The sequence below is a fragment of the Furipterus horrens genome, unplaced genomic scaffold (assembly GCF_987537825.1).
Source record: "Furipterus horrens unplaced genomic scaffold, mFurHor1.1.pri manual_scaffold_1, whole genome shotgun sequence".
NCBI lineage: Eukaryota > Metazoa > Chordata > Mammalia > Chiroptera > Furipteridae > Furipterus > Furipterus horrens.
Window position 1 is genome coordinate 97406526 of NW_028327171.1, and position 17293 is coordinate 97423818.

General features: G+C 37.6%; 1 protein-coding gene across 2 annotated transcripts in view; it reads left to right on the plus strand.

Moving 5' to 3' along the window:
- Positions 1–53: 53 nt before the first annotated feature.
- ATP6V1A (ATPase H+ transporting V1 subunit A) overlaps positions 54–17293 on the plus strand; it is a 67092-nt gene continuing 49852 nt past the window's right edge. The window contains exon 1 of one of the 2 annotated variants that reach the window (XM_090276766.1): positions 54–169. The gene's annotated coding sequence lies outside the window, so the exon portion shown is untranslated. The remainder of the gene's footprint in view (positions 170–17293) is intronic. The other variant, XM_090276775.1, reaches the window with a different exon arrangement.

Consider the following 17293-nt stretch of genomic DNA (forward strand, 5'->3'; position numbering starts at 1 on the left):
GGCTGGCGACGGTAGGGCGGAGCTCAGGGTCACGTGACTGCCTAGACCCGGCCCCCGTCCCTGCGGTGGAAGACTTCTAGCTCAGTGACTGAGCCTGTTGGTCCGCGCTCTGCACGCTTTCTGCATCTCGCGCCCTGGCAGGTGAGCGTTGACCTGCAACCGGCGGCAGGTAGGCATCAGGAGGGGTGGGAGGAGGAAAAGAAGGGGGAATGTGACCGGCGGCCTCCGCTGTTCGGGGCTTCCTTCCCGCTGTCATCCTCCACCGGCAAGGAGTTCATTTCTACGGTTCTCCTTACCCCCGCTCTCCCACTGCTTTCGCCCCCGCGACGTAGGGGTTGAGACATCCACTTTTCTCATGGTTAGGGGTGAGTGCGGCCATTATGGTTCTCTATTCGGAGTCTTTGGGGCTTCGGGTAGTGGAATTGGTTCAGCCATTCTTGAGGGGTCTGCAGTAGCCTCCAGGTCCCAATTCCCAAAGCCCATTCTTTGTCGGAGGCCCTGCACCGTCTTTACCTTCAACCTGGTTCCGGGGAGCGGGGAAGTAAGAAAAACCCCGGAGGCAGAGGCGTCTCCGGTGAGACTGGCTTGGGAGGGAATGACACTGATGTGGCCCTCACTGCGGAGTCACTGTAAAGCCTGCTTCCGAATGAGCTTTCTCAGTAATTTGAGTTTTTAGCTGATTTCCTTGCAAGAGGCGTTCTCACATGCTTTGGATAATAATGGAAGGGTAAAAGCAGACCTTTTACCTTTCTCTTATCTGATTTTATGGTGCATAAGGGAAGGAATCGTTGAAAGAATGAAGATGTCCTAGCTTCAAAACAGAAGGTGTAAATACGACAGTCTTGATTGAAAGGGGAGGCGTTGAAAGATGGTGTTGCCCTGTCGTGATGTGTAGGAGACTGGCTAGTTTAGGGGAAAGTGATTAGGTTTCACAGAGAGGGAACTAATTATTCAGAAACTAATTGGGCTGGAACTAAATTGAACCAAATATAATTCACCGTAAGTTTAAAGGAAAGGTTAGGTTGAGATATTGCTGACTTTGTATTCTATGCCTTTGACATTTTCTTTTGCCATTTTCCCCTAAAATCGCAGTTGCCACTCTCAATCAATTCCTTGACCAGTGGTAAATTCATTTTAAATAGCATTTGTGCCCCTCCTTAGCTTTCCCCATTTTTAAAACTCCTGGTGACCTCTTCAGATTTTGATGAATAGTATTTTGTGAAAATACAGAAATTATTTTGTTTAGGTTTTTGCCCAACCCAGTGTACTCCCATTTCATTTGCAATGTAGTAACCAATGTTTTGACCCCAAACAATGTGCTTTAGGGAAGAGGGTTTTTCAGTTTGGGGTTTAAACTCTTTTATTTACACTGCAAACTTAGAAAGCCCCTTGGTTCTTTTAAAAGGAACGGCCTGACAAATTACAATTTTGATTTCGAACTGTAAATTTTTAATCTGAAAAATCATATTTTCTGTTAAACCTTTAGGTCCCTAACCAATATAATTGAAGAATCCATTTAAAAGAGCTGAAAAAATAAGAAAGATGGAATCATCTTTGAGTGGTAGATGTGACTGACTTAATTTAGTTTTTCTGTGCCTTCCAAATTCTCCACGATAAACTGGTCTTATTTTGTCAAGGAAAACAAAAAGTTAAATTCTTGAGTAACAGCAATATAATAAGACTCCTCCTCTTGTAGTGACATTCCACCAAATTAGACAAATTCCTTAAGTGTCCTAGAGGTTTGAACTAGTCCTGTCTGGGTGAGTCCAAAATGAGAAAGAGAAAACCAGCTAAAAAGCAGTGAGTACTGGGGTGTAAATGTCAGTATGAAAGGTTGAATGACTCTGCAGTTTTACTTCACAATTCCCCCAATTTTAGGGAACTTATGAAAGCAATAACTTAGACCACTAATGAAATCTGAAAGATTAGCCGCAGGAATTGGTGACTAAAGTGCTATTAAAGTTGAATATGAAAGAGACCTTTGACATTATATACAATTTACACAGAAGTAATTTGAAGCTTGGAAGTCATTAGACCAGTTTATCAGTTTTTGAGTATTACACTTAGAAATCTTAACATATATTAGGGAATTGAGCTGTAGTCCACTATTAAATGGCATACCAGGATTTTTGTGTCAGGGTTCCTGATACCTCTTGTGTGCTTACTCTGAGGTGTTATATTTCACTGCCTTTATAGATTATCACCACTATCAAGAATGCTTCCTTTCCCTATGGGCAGAGAGCCTATAGACTGTACACTACTACATAATATTTTCTATTCCTCTATTTTCACTTCTAGCACAGTGTGTTTAATTACTGTTTTCTGGGCTGTTTCTTAGTAAACTGTAAAGCTCCTAGCACTTCAAAGACAGTGTTTCTTCTGTTGTGTCTTTAGCACCAGGATGCCGAAGCACCTAATAGCTACTCAGTAAAATGTTTATTGAATGAGTGTTTGACAGCTGGACAAGGAAATTAAACTACCTCTAAAGCTCTTGCAGATCATAGCTCCTTCTAAGGTTGTTTATTAAGTATAAGCTTTCAAATATAAATCAGTAATAATAACCATCCAAGTCATGGTCAATACAATAGATATAAACCTCAGATGGACTTTATTAATGCAGTGACCACCTTATTTTCACAACATATTTGAATGATAGTGAAAGGAGGGGAAGAGAAGTGAGTTGTACTTAATGAAAAAGTGGCTTGTACAGGCAACAAGTGATACAGCAGTAGATTAAAAGTGATAGGATCGTCATACAGCTCTGCCACTTTAGTTACATGCTTTTTTAAGTAGTGTTGGGGGTGTGGGTTAAGGTTTTGATACTTAGGAACTTAACTGTCAAGGTTACTGTGAGTTCAAATGAGATTACACTGTAAATAACCTATGTGAAAGTATTTAAGACCTAAGTGGTTATTTAAGTGTAAAGCAATAGAATACAGACTTCACTAGAATACATTTCCCAGTGATAGACTTGGGTTCATGTTCTATACCTACCCCCTATTTAACCTTAATTTACACTTAAATTTCCTCATCTTTAAATCTATCTCATAGGTACCATTTAATTCGATCATGAATGCAGAGGGCCTAGTACATACAGGGTGGGGTAAAAGTAAGTTTACAGTTATAACAGCATGTGAAACACAGTTTATTTTTGTATTATTCTTATTAATGATGGTGTTAATTTTTATATGAATAACTGTAAACCTACTTTTGCCCCACACTTTATTTATAAAATTAAGTAACAAGCTTGAGGTATGGAGAAAGGAGTAGAATTTGAAATGAGGTTTGGGGATATTGAGGAAGAACTAGAATTAATGAGATTATTCAAAAAAATACAGAAGGAAAAAAATATACTTTTACCAAAGATTCTAAAGCAGATTTATTAATAGGAACTGAGAAATACCAACATAAAGCCCATTATTTTGGAAACTGCAAAAATATTAAGTGACTTAATATTTTCTATAAAAAAGATTTTCCAAAGCATATGATCATTAGTATGTAAGGAGGTAGTTTTTGTTTCTAAATTATTATCCCTACAATGGATTATAGAAATATATTAAAATTGTACAGACCTATAGATCAGGAACTTTCAACTTTATGCTTATGTCTGAAATTTTTGCTTTTCACTTTAAATGTTTTTTTGTATCTTATTTTTATCCTCATATGAAGTAGACATAGTAATCAAGAGAACATAATGGAACTAGAATAAAATTTTTCCCCTCCTAGACTGAGATGATTCATAAGGATTAGTGATTTTGTACTGGAAAATATCTGTAAGTTAAACAGTAATTGAAATATAACTATCATGAGTTTATGTTTCACCTTAATCCTAAAAGCATTATTACTCATTTGTTCTAAGGAAAGATTTTATAAAGAGATTATTGAATATTCAATGTCAAGTTCTCAATTATAGTAAAATAAATTTTAGTCAATAATGATGTTTTCTATTTAATTTTTTCCCTGTAGGAACTTTAAAAGTTTTACTGTTCTCTTTTTTTGTATTGTGAAATGAAAGAGACTTTGGTTTAATAAATGTATTCTCATATATATAGTATATACATATTATGTACATAGTGAACATATATAGTGTGTGTGTGTCCTTGTAAAGACAGCTGAAATAGATAAATATTTTCATGGTAATAAATTTTTACTTTGACCAGAAACTATTAAAACCATCTGTAAAATTAGCCACAACTATGAATAAAATTACCTAGTAATTCATTTGATTTTAAACTCTCCCTAATATTTGTTCATTAACTATTTAATAAATTTCACAATTGCAGTTAGTTTTCTAAAATTTGATGGTATTTCATAACTATTTTCAAATTTAACCTATGACTTTTTGATGCTTGGTTTTCTTTGTTTTTTTTATTGTTGTTGTTGTTGGTATCAATATTTGACTAACTTACTGCAACAACACTTTTACTTTTGAATCTTAATGCTACCCGTAGATGCTATTGTTCTTTTGATGGTAAATCTTTTTAAAAATTATGCCTACAACATGTCACGTTTGGTGTCTTCTGAGAAGTAATTAAGCTTATTTCATTGGAATACACTGAGTAAAGCATGGTATAATGCAGAAGAGCTCCAGCTGTGCTTGAACAATGAAAAACAACCAGACTTTGTTTTAGTTTTTTTCTTACTTTAACTTTTAGTGTTTACTTAAAAGTAAAATGGAGTCCTGGCCTGGTGGCTCAGTTGGTGCAGCGTCATCCTGCACACCAAAGGGTTCAATCCCCAGTCGGGGCACATACTTGTGTTGTTGAGTTGGATCCCCACCTGGGGCGTGTGTGGTGACAACTGATCTCTCCCTCCACCCCCAACCCCTTCTCCATCTCTCCCTCTCTCCCTATTTCTCTCTCTCTCCCTGTCTCTCTTTTCACCCCCTCCCTTCTCTAGAATCAGTCAGGGCACATGCCTGGATTGCTGGCCAGGTCCCTGGTTGGGGGCATGCAAGAGGCAGCCAGTCAATGTTTCTCACATCAGCATTTCTCTTGCACAGTGATGTTTCTCTCCCTCTCTTTCTCCCTCCCTTCCCCTCTCTCTAAAATAAATTTAAGTTTTTTTTCATTTAAATTTTAGTACTGTGCCATGTGTCTATTTGATTTTCTATATTTAGAAGTCATTGCTTTGGACAGAAAAGTTTTTAATTTGGTATGGAAAATTAGGACATTTACATAATGATTTCTTAATTACTTGGATATCTTAAGTGAAAATGTTTTGAGTTACCTACATGACTGAATAAATATTTTAATTTTATAGGTGCAGATTTTTTAGACTATGCAAGTGCAGAATTTTAAAAATCAAAAGTACACTCCTGCATATAAAGGAATGCTTTTGTCATTATACAGAAAAATACAATATTTAGTAATTCCTTAATATTATCAAATATACATCCAGTCAGTTCAGATTTCTCTGTCTCATAATTTCTATTTCAATTTATTTATTAAATAAATCTAATAATTTGTCTCACAAAGTTTTTTAAGGTCTGGATTTTATTAATTGCATCCCTTTGGTGTCATTTAACACATCCCTTGGTTCTTTATATTCTTCAAAATGGATAGTTTGGTCTAGAGTCTTGATCATATTTAGGTTTTAGTTTTTGTCAAGAGTACACTATAGACAGTGGTGTGTTCTTATTTATTAAATATTGTTTTTATTTTTCAATTACTGATGGCACACAATATTACATAAATTTAAAGTGTACAACCCAGTGATTAGACATTTATATAACTTGTGAAGTGATCATTCTGATAAAGTTAGAACCCCTCTGACACCAAACATGGTTATTACAATACTATTGACTATATTTATACTGTACTTGACATCACCGTGACTCTTTTGTAACTACTGATTTGTATTTCTTAATCCCTTCACCTTTTTTACCTAACCCCCCTCTTATCTGGCACCTTCAAAATGTTCTCTCTGACTGTGTTCTCTGTTTCTGTTCTGCTTGTTTATTTGCTTTTTAGATTTCACATGTAAGAGAAATCATGTGATATTTGTCTTTCTCTGTCTGACTTATTTTACTCAGCACAATACCTTGGAGGTTCATCCATGTTGTTGCAGATGGCAATGTTTCATTTCTTTTTATGGCTGAGTCATAATCCATTATATATATGCCCCACTTCTTCTTTATTCATTCATCTTTTGGTGGACACTCAGGTTGCTTCCATATCTTAGCTATTATAAATAATGTTGCAGTGAACATATGGATGTATTTATCTTCTTGATTTAGTGTTTTGGGTTTAATCGGGTAACTCCTCAAGTGGAATTGGTGGATCCTTTGCTGTCCCTTGTAGTAACCTTTTTTTTTTTTTTAATTTTCTTTGTCATTTTTTTATTATATTTTTCCAAAACTGTTTATCCCCCCACAATCACCACACTGTAGTCCATGTCCATGAGCCCTTTTTGCTCCATCCCTCCACTCTCTACCCCTCCACCCCTCAGAGCTGTCAGTCTGCTCTCTTATCTATGAGTTTGTCTCTATTTTGCTTATTCAGTTTGTTCATTAGATTCCACATATGAGCAGAATCATGCAGAATTTGTCTTACTCTGACTGGCTCTTTTCACTTAGCATAATGTTACCCAGGTTCTCGAACAGTAAAATATTTTTCTTTTTTACTGCCGAGCAGTATTCCATTGTGTAAATGTTCCATAGTTGTTTTCAACCATTCATCTGATGGACACTTGGGCTGCTTCCATATCTTGGCAATTGTAAATAATGTGCAATTCACAAGAGTGCTTACATTCTTTTGAATTTGTGTTTTAGTTTTCTTTGGATAAATTTCAAGAAGTGAAATGGCTGGGTCATAACATACCGTCTTCCAAAACTAAATCAGGAAGAGTCAGAATCTGAATAGACAGACTACACATAGTGAAATTGAAGCAGTAATTTTTAAAAAGTCCCAACAAACAAAGCCTTGGACCCAATGGCTTCATATGTGAATTTTACCAAACATTCTGAGCAGAACTAACAACACCTCTCCTTCTCAAACTATTTCAAAAAATTCAAGAGGAGGGAAGACTCCCAAGCTCATTTTACTAGGCCAACATTATTCTAATTCCAAAACCAGATAAAGACACTACAAAAAAGGAAAGTTATAGGCCATTATCCCTGATGAATATATATGTTAAAATCTTCAACAAAATATTAGCAAACCTTTGAAGTTTATTTTTTTCTGGTATAAGTATTGCTACCCCACCTTTTTCAAATTTTATTTCCATTTTCATAAAATATCTTTTTCTGTCCTTTTCAGTCTGTGTATATCTTTCCATCTGAAGTGAGGTTTTTAAAATATTTTATTAATTTATTTTTAGAAGGGAAGGGAGGGAGAAAGAGAGAAACATCAATGTGTGGTTGCCTCTCGCACACCCCCAACTGGGAACCTGAACTGCAGCCCAGGCATGTGCCCTGACTGGGAATTGAACCAGCAACCTTTTGATTCATAGGCCAGGATTCAATCCACTGAGCCATACCAGCCAGGGCTGAAGCAAGTTTTTTATACACAGCATATGAAAAGGTCCTTCTTTTTACTCACTGAGCCACCATATGTCTTTTGATTAGAGGATTTGTCAATTTTCATTTGGAGTAATTGTTGATAGATGTGTATTTATTACCATTTTATTCATATTTTTTTAATCTATTTTTTTCTTCTGGAAGACTCTTTAACATTTCTTGTAACACCTGTTTGGTGGTGATGAACTCTTTTAGCTTTTCCTTGGCTGGGAAACTATCTGTCCTAACATTCTAAGGAAGAGCTTTGCTGAGTAATCTTGGTTCCTTTTCATCACTTTGAATATTTTGCACTGGTACCTTCTGGCCTGTAAGGTTTCTGATCATAAATCAGCTGACAGTCTTGTGGAGCTCCCTTATAAGTAACCAACTGCTGTTTTCTTACTGCTTTTAAGATTTTCTCTGTCTTTAACATTTGGAATTTTAATTATGATGTGTCTTAGTGTGGCCCTCTTTGAGTTCATCTCTTTTGGGACACACTGTGGTTCCTGGACTTGTATATCTATTACCTTTACCAAGTTAGGGTAAGTTTTCTGTCATTTTTTTCAAATAGCTTTTCAATTCCTTGCTCTCTTCTTCTTCCAGCACCCCCATGATGTAAATGTTGGTATGCTTGAAATTGTCTCCGAGGCTTCTTATACTATCCTCAGTTTTTTGTATTTTTTTTTCTTTTTGCTTTTCTGATTGGATATTTTCTGCTTTCTTGTATTCCAAATTACTGATCTGACCCTTTGCTTCATGTACTCTACTATTGATTACCTGTAATGTATTCTTCATTTCAGTTAGTGTATCCTTCATTTCTCACTGGTTCTTTCTGTTTTCTATCCATATTTTAATGTTTTTTATCTCTTTGTTAAAGTTCTCACTAAGTTTATCTACTCTTCCCCTAAGTCCATTGAGCATCCTATAACCATTGTTTTGAACTCTGCATCTGTTATTAGATTACTTGTCTTCATTTTGTGTAGTTCTTTTTCTGGAGCTGTGTTCTGTTCTTTTTTTTGAGACATGTATCCTTGTCTCCTCCATTTGGCCATTTGTTTCTGTGTTTTAGGTAGAGCTGCTACATTTTGCAGTCTTGGTAAAGTGTTCTTATGTAGTAGGTGTCTTGTAGGGCCCAGTAGCGCAGCCTCCTCAGTCACCCAAGGTGAGCCCTTCAGGTGCACACTTCTAGTGGGCTGTGTGCTTCCTCCTATTGTAGTTAACCTTGATTATTGTTGGCATGTCAGTGGGAGGCATTTACCCCCAGGCCTGTTGGTTGTGAGAACTAGCTGGGACTATAGCAGAATATCTGCTTTTGGGACCAATCCCAAGGAGAAGGACTTGCTTCAGCAGGGCTCTGGTACTCGCCAGTCTGACACTCAAGGAAGTAGTTCGTTTGTTCTCTGTTGTGGTCCGAAACTGTTCACTGGTTGTGCTAGCTCTGGAACCTCCTGGGAGGTGCTAGCCAAGGTCAGCTGCTGTTTGTGCCCTGCCCAGGGCCACCTGGCATAAGCTACAAAGCTGTCTACATATGGCTGCTACTTGTCCTGGTCTTGGAGGTACCCAGGAGTGACCAAGCTGCAAACCAAGGCCAGCTAGCTCTTGCTAGTGGTGGGCCTGGGGTCACTTAGCAGAGGTATGGGGTGCACAAAGGCCAGGTGCTTCTTTTTTGGGTTTGTGAACCTTTAAGAGATTTAGAAAAGTGTGCTGCAAGAGCCAAGACAGGCCATTTGTATGGTAAAGCCACTGGAAATGGCTTGGGTAGGTCCTCAAGTTGGATGGGATGGTGTTTCAGGAAATCACCAGGTTTGGGCGAACAGTGTTTGCCAGGTTGATGGAGACTAAGGGGGAGGGCTCAGCAAAGGAACAGTAGCCTCTGCCAGCACTTCTTTTCAGGAGAAAGGTACCTCCAGCCCTTGCTGGACAATTTACTTCTTCCCATATGTTCCAGTCACCTTTGAACTGCTGCCCCAGCACTTGAGCTCAGAGTGGAATGAGTCTGAGTAAGTCCATATACACGAGCCCTTTAAGAGGAATGTCTCAGGTTCCAGGAGCCCTCTGTCTCACTCAGTCACAATCTCTGCCGGTTTCCACAGTCAGAAGTATGGAAACTTGTATTCCTGGCACAGGAACCCTGGGATGGGAGGTGCCTGGAGTATGGCTGGGACCCCTCACTCCTTACAGGGGACATGCATAATGGAGATGACCTGCCCAATTTTTTTCTTTCTTTTTCTTTATTTGTCTACATTCAACTAAAGATTCAGATTTAACAGCTGAATGATCTAGACATTAAAAACAAAAACAAAAAAGAAACACTCTTTCCCACTGGTTTTTAAAATAAAATATTCACTTACAAAACTGAAACACTAAAGCTTTAAAATACAGCCCTAGCTGGTATGGCTCAGTGGATTAAGTACCAGCCTATGAACCAAAAGGTTGCCAGTTGAATTCCTGCTTAGGGCACATGCCTGTGATACAAACCAATCAATGTTTCTCTCCCTCTCTCCCTCCTTCCCCTCTCTCTAAAACTAAATGGATAAATCTTAAACTCATTGAACTCACTTCACAAAAGCATTAACAGATGAGGTATCCCTTCTGTAACCATTTCAAGACAAGCTGAGTTAACACTAACAGTAGTTGTAAATAGAGTGATACTGAATTGTAAGAACTCAAAAATCTACTCAAAGTCGTAATAGCAACTAACAAACACCTGAAGATGCAGTATCCCAAACACAGCTAAATATGGGTCACAGAAAGGCTCACAGAGTGACCAGCTGCACCTAACAACATAGCAATGTGGGTCAGGTAGAGCAGGAGGACCCTGTGTGATGCATAAAACTGAATCTTAACACCCTTCATGATTTTTAATGACCACAGGTAGTTCAGGACCGACCCATTCTAAGGCTTCACCCCTCTTACCAGTCTCAGTGTGGTTTCTTTATAACCTTAGTTATAGGACTTCTGTTCAGCTAGATTTCAGGTGGTACTGAATGGTGGTGGTTCTGTATTTGGTTGCAATTTTGACGTGGTTGTGGGAAGATGAAAGTTCTGATTTACCTTCTCCATCATCTTGACCAGAAGTGTTCATATAAAGGAATTTAATATGTGACATAGTATATGAGGTCTGTCTGGAAAAGTCCAGCTATTGTTAATATAACAAGAACCATTTGTGAGACATCAGTGTAACCTGACAGCCAAGGAGAGTGGACTGGAATGCACATGTGTGGACAATGACAACTTCACTGTACTGGTCAGTGGGGGCTGTAGACACCATTGAGTGAGCATGTGTACTGTGTGGCTGTTGCATTCAAAATGACTGAGCAAGTAGAACAACAAAGCTGCGTCAAATTCTGCATTAAGCTTGGACATTCCTCTGTGGAAACTATTCGGATGATTCAGAAGGCCGCAGCTATAGGTAACTTGTGATTGGCAGCTTCATCATGACAACACCCCACTCATGCATCCCGTCTTGTGCAGAGTTTTTAGCAAAACATCAAATCACCCAGGTGACTCAGCCCACCTACAGCCCAGATTCGGCACCCTGTGACTTGTGGCTTTTCCCAAAACTAAAATCACCTTTGAAAGTGAAGAGATTTCAAATCATTGATGAGATTCAGGAAAATACAATTTGGCAGCAGATGGCAACTGGGAGAACTCTGTGAAGTCCCAAGGTGGCCTGCTTTGAAGAGGACTGAGGCATCATTGTCCTATGTACAGTGTTTCTTGTATTTTCTTCAATAAATGTTTCTATTTTTATATTACATCGCTGGATACCTTCTGGACAGATCCCGTATATAGGAGTTTTATTACTTGGCTTAATTTAGCACTCACTGAATCATTCAACAATATTTTCAATTAAGTTGAATGAATAATGTACAAATACAGTAAAAATTATATATTCAAAACTGTGTTTTCTCCCTCTCCATCATTTTTTGCCCAATGTATTTGTCCATAAAGGTAGCACCTCTTCATTTAATTGTGGACCTTCCATTTTTCACTTACCTATATTATCCTGGAGATCATTCTACATTGATGTAATTAAAGCTGCCTGCCTCGTTCTTTTTAATAGTTGAGTATTTGATTGTACTAATATGCTGTCATCATATGTAATGTTTATTGAGGATTTATTGAGAGATTCGGGCATTTTTCTTAATACTTTAGTTACATGAACTTATGGAAGCCTCACAACAACCTTATGAGATATGTATTATTTTTATTCCTATTTAACAAATGAGACAAATTAGACATGAGGTGGTTAAATGCCCACAATGTCACAGGACTTGGGATTTGAACCCAGGTAGTTCCTTTCTAGAGACTTGCTATGTTAATACTACTAAATAGGCAGCTTTTCATATTACCACAAATTATTTAACTAGCCTCCATGTTAATGGACATTCCAGTCTTTTGCTGTAAGAAACATTGCTATTAAAAAAAAGAAAGAAAATACTGCTATAATATATGTTAATAGGACATTTTTTACACAGGAGGTAAACTTCTAAAAATGGAAGCACTGGGTCAAAGGATATATACATTTTGGATTTTGGTTGGTATTGCCAAATTACTCTTTAATTTGGGATGTCCTGAGATTCAGGTTAGTCCCCAGGATTTTGCTTAAATCTGCCATTTAGCTTGTTTATTGGGAAGCTGAATATGTGAATACCTTTAATATTTCTAGCATCCTGAATTATCTGTGACCTACCATCTTATCTAACAGTGTAACAATGTAAGTGTAAGAACAAGATCTTGTTCTTGGTATTTTCAAATAATGGCAAGCATTCTAGATATAACTTGAAATGCTCCTTTTGTGATTTATACATTGGAGTGTTATCAGTTGAAGTTTGAATGCATGTATATCATTAAGAGAGTGAAATCGTACAGTTATTAGTAATTGTGAATCTTGTTGATTTTATGTACCAGAACAATTACGTAAGAGCTTTCAAACAGCTAAATAGGGAATTGGATTGCCAGTTACTGTAAACATTTAGTGTGATAGCTAGCCAAATGTAGGCATAACTATATCTTTTCTTGTGAAAAATCTGTTTTCAGTAATCTATAGGTCCTAGTTTCAGGTAATGCAGAATTAGGCAGTGAGGGGCTTTATTCAGATGAATTACAACATCCCCAAATTCTTTGGAACATAACATTTAGTGTTATATTTTCTCTGTTCAGTGTCCTCTATTTCATTTGTTTCAAGGGGGGGGGGGAATCTTACTGTTAATCCACAAAGCAGGCAGAAACCAATCTTTTTTTCCTTTTTAATAATTCATTTTTATTGTATGATTCCCATTACTGTTTATCCCCCCCCCCCATACTCTTTTCCACCTCTTCCCACTACCCTTTCCCCGCAATCACCACAGGCACCAACCTCTTTAATGTGATCCAATGCAGACACTTAAAATCCAGAAATTTGCTCAGATCCCAGTTTAGTGTACCTATAGTAATTGAATGTAGATTAATAGTACCTGCTATTGTTCAGTGAGGTGTGTGTGTTTTAAATATGATCTCATCCTTACCCAAAGGTATCTGTTAGATAAGGAGGGTGGGGAAAGTACCTATGAATAGGCAGAGATAAACAGACTTAATTTTTTATTGTGAACTATTTCTACCTCAAATTAAAGCAGTGTAGAACAGCAGACAATAACTCTCCCACTACCTCCACCTTCCAAATGAATCACTGAACTATAGCAACTTTGATACTGTTAGCCTGAGTCTTGAAAGACAAACTCTTCTATGCCTCATAGCTCAAAAGTTTATTCAACATAGGGTTAAGGTTTTCCTAAATCTCAGCCAGGATACTTACAGTAAGCCCTGTTCTGAAAGCATAGATAGTAAGTACTTTAGATGCATATCTGACTTATATACTCCTGAGCTATTAAGGGACTGTGGGAATTCCCAGGACTTGCTGAACTTGACAGTGTAAGAAGGTGCCACACAGCCTTATCAAAAGCCACATAAATTCATCTGAACAAACAAACTCATTAGGTTGTTTTCAGCTGTTCCCCTTACGATGCTTCTAGGGTTAAGGTCTTTTTCTGAGCTTCATAAGCCATTTAGTCTTAAAACTGTTGGTTGACAAGTAAAAGCAAAAGCGAATATGATGTATTTTGTGTATGCATTATGCCCCTCCAGGAATCATATTGTCGGTATTTTGTACTTTTTAAGAAAAAGTTTATTGAGGTGTAATTAACATGCATATATTTAAAGTATACAGTTTGATGTTTTGATGTATGTTTATACCTGTGAAACAATTGCTATAATCAATATAGTGAACATATCCATCCCCCCAAAAGAGGTTTTTCTTGTGCCTCTTTGTAATCCCTGTCTTCCATACCTCCCCACTGCCCATCCCCAAGCAACCACTGATTTGTTTTGCATCACTACAGGTTAGTTTGTATTTTCTAGAATTTTATATAAGTGAAACCATTTTTTTTTTCTGTTTCTTAGCATAATTATTTTGAGATTACTCCAAATGTTACATGTTTCAGTGATTTTTTTTTATTGCTGAGTATTATTCCATTGTATGGATATACCACAATTTGTTTACCGATTTACTTGTTGATAGATATTGAGTATGTGTTTACACTTTTTGGCTATTGTGAATAATGGTACTATGAACATCCATATAAAAGTTCTTGTTTGAACATAAGCAATCATTTCTCTTGGGTAAACACCAAGATTTAGAGTGATTGGATCATAGGGTAGGTATGTGTTTATCTTTGTAAGAAATCACAAATTTTTTCCCAAAGTAGTTGTACCATTTTACATTCCTACTAGCAGTATATGAGACTTCTAGTTCTACATCCTTACCAACACTTCCTACAGTCAGTCTTTTAAAATTTTAGCCATTCTAGGTGTGGAATGGCATGATATTTTAGGTATGTCCTTTTATCAGATTTATGCTTTTTTAAATATTCTACCAAGTTCATAACTTCTGCTTTTGTTCTAGTAATGTTTTTGAAGAGCAAAAATTTTTAATTTTATGAAGTACAAGTTGTCTATTTGTTCTCTTATGGATTAAGCTTTCAGTACTGTCTCTAATAAATCTACCTCATCCAAGACGACAAAGGAAGTTTTATAATAAAGTTTTAGGTTTTGCATTTAGGTCTCCTGTTTGTTCTTAGCTTATTTTTGTATACGGTGCAAGGTATGGATTGAAATACCCTTTTCGTTACCTATTTACTTGTTTCCCACCACTTGTTAAAAAACTATACTTTCTCCATTGAATTGCCTTTGCACATTTGTCAGAAGTCTGTCCAGATATGTGTGTCGTTGTATAGCCTTTTTGAGCTAATATGTTTGTAAAAATTTAAATAAAAATACCAGGCAGAATAGTAGAAAGGTTTTACCTATTCTTTGTAGAATTATTTGTTATTCTAGGATTCATAAGAATAAACAAAATAACCACTAAAATTATAACATTTTTAATATGTTTTATTAATTATGCTGTTACAATTGTCCCAATTTCTTTTCCCTCTGCTCCCCTCCACCCAGTGAGCCCCCTCCCTCCAGTTGTTCTCCTCCCTTAGTCCATGCCCATTGGTTGTGCATATAGTTCTTTTCAATATCTTTCTGTCTACTCCATTCCCTCCTACTATGTTTTTTAATTCCTGCATCATCTCCCTCCCTTTCCCCCCTTCCCCCTCCCCGCTGACCTCCCCCCATATGTTCCCCATACCTATAATTCTTTTCCCACTCTCATTGCCTACTCAGTTTGCCTTTGTTTCAATTCTCTAGCTTCTGTTGTTGGTTGTTGTGATACAGTTTTCATTTTAATGTTCATAGTTTTGATCCTCTCTATCCTAAACAAGTTCCTTTAACATTTCATTTAACAGTGGTTTGGATCTGATGAACTCCATCAGTTTTACTTTGTCCTGGAAGCACTTTCTCTGCCCTTCTGTTCTGAATGACAGCTTCGCTGGATAGAGTAATCGTAGCTGTAGGTTTTTGATTTTTATTACTTTGAATATTTCTTGCCAGTCCCTTCTTGCCTGCAGAGTCTCCTTTAAGAAATCAACTGATAGTCTGATTGGGACCCCTTTGTACATAATTATTTTCTTCTCTCTTGTTGCTTTTAAGATTCTCTCTTTATCTTTAATTTTAGACATTTTGATTATAATGTGTCTTGGTGTGGTTCTCCCTGGGTCCAGTTTATTTGGAACTCTCTGTGCTTCCTGGACCTGTAAGTCTATTTCCTTCCCCAAGTTAGGGAAGTTCTGCTTTATTATTTTTTCACATAATTTTTTATTTCTAGTTCTTCTTAACCTTCTGGCAACCCTAGAATTCGGTTGTTTGCTCTTTTATAGCTGTCCCAGAGGTTTCTGAGCCTCTCCTCGTATTCCTCATTTTTTGGTTCCTCTTTCTGCACTGGTTGACTGTTTGTTCCTTCCCTGTGTTCCGATTTGTTGATTTGATCCATGGTTTTCCTTCCCTCACCACTTGTCTTGCATGTACTTTTGTTCATTTCAGCAGGACTAACCTTCATTCCTTCCCTGTGTTGTTCAATATCTTTTGTTAATTCTGTAAGTTGCCTTATGACTATAGCTCTGAACTGAGCCTCAAAAAGATTATCTGTTTGTTCATCGGTTAATTCACGTATTTGCTTTTTGGTCAGCTGCGTGATTGGTATTTCAATCGTGATTCCTGCCATCCTGACTGCTCATTTATCTTTCCTTCTTGGGCGGGGCTGTCACACCTGCTACGCTATCGGAGGCAGAGCCCTGTGCACTCGTGACTACTGGGCGACCCTTCTCACCACACTGTGGCGCTTTGTGTGGGGGTGGGGGTCCAACATGGATTCTTGCCGTTGGCTCTCTGCTGAGAGACTGGGAGCCTCCTCCTCCATCCCCATGCCCTCTGGGCCTCACAGTCGGAGGCAATGGGGTCTGCCTTCCCTGGTGTTGGAATCACGAGCTGACGGGTTTAGTCTGCAGCCGGGTGTGCTCCCCAGGCGCTTCTCTCCTCCCCTTTATTACGGATGTCTGTGCTTATTGCAGTCCCACCGCCTGTCGCCGCTGCTGCTGCCACCAGCACAGCTTGATCTCTCTGCCCTGGCTTCGCCCCTCCTACCCATCTGGACGAGTACCACTTGTTTATAACTTCATATATTGGACTTCCATGTAGCTTTATTTTCTGGAACTTCTGGTTATTTCTGGTTTTGCGGTAGTTGTAGTCCTTCTTAATTGTGGAGGGAGACAGAGCGTGTCAGTCTAGGCCTCCATCTTGGCCGGAAGTCTGAAATTAAAACATTTTTAACTTTTTACAAAATGTTTTATTTTTTTATATCAGAAGGTCGTTCTGTGATGATATTTGACTTCTGCTTTGGCCTGAGGTAAATACTGATTTTTAAAATCTTGGTCCTTAAGAAAGAATGTGAAGAAACTATATACTGAAAACTACAAAGCATTATTAAAAGAGACTGGAAAAGACAATGAAATGGAAAGATATTTCATGTTCATAGGTTGGGAGAATCAACATAGTTAAAATGGCCATATTACCCAAAGCAATACACAGATTTAATGCCGTCTCCGTCAAAATCCAAATGTTGTTTTTTTAAAGAAATACAACAAAAAATCATCAGATTTGTACAGAACCACAAAAGACCCAAGTACCTAAAGCAATCCTGAGAAAGAAGAACAAAGCTGGAGGTATCACACTCCCTGACATCAAAACAGCATGGTATTGGCAGAAAAACACACAGATCAATGGAACAGAATTTACAGCCTAGAAATAAAACCACATGTATATGGGCAAATAATTTTTGACAAAGAGCCAAAAACACAATGGAGAAAAGAAAACCTC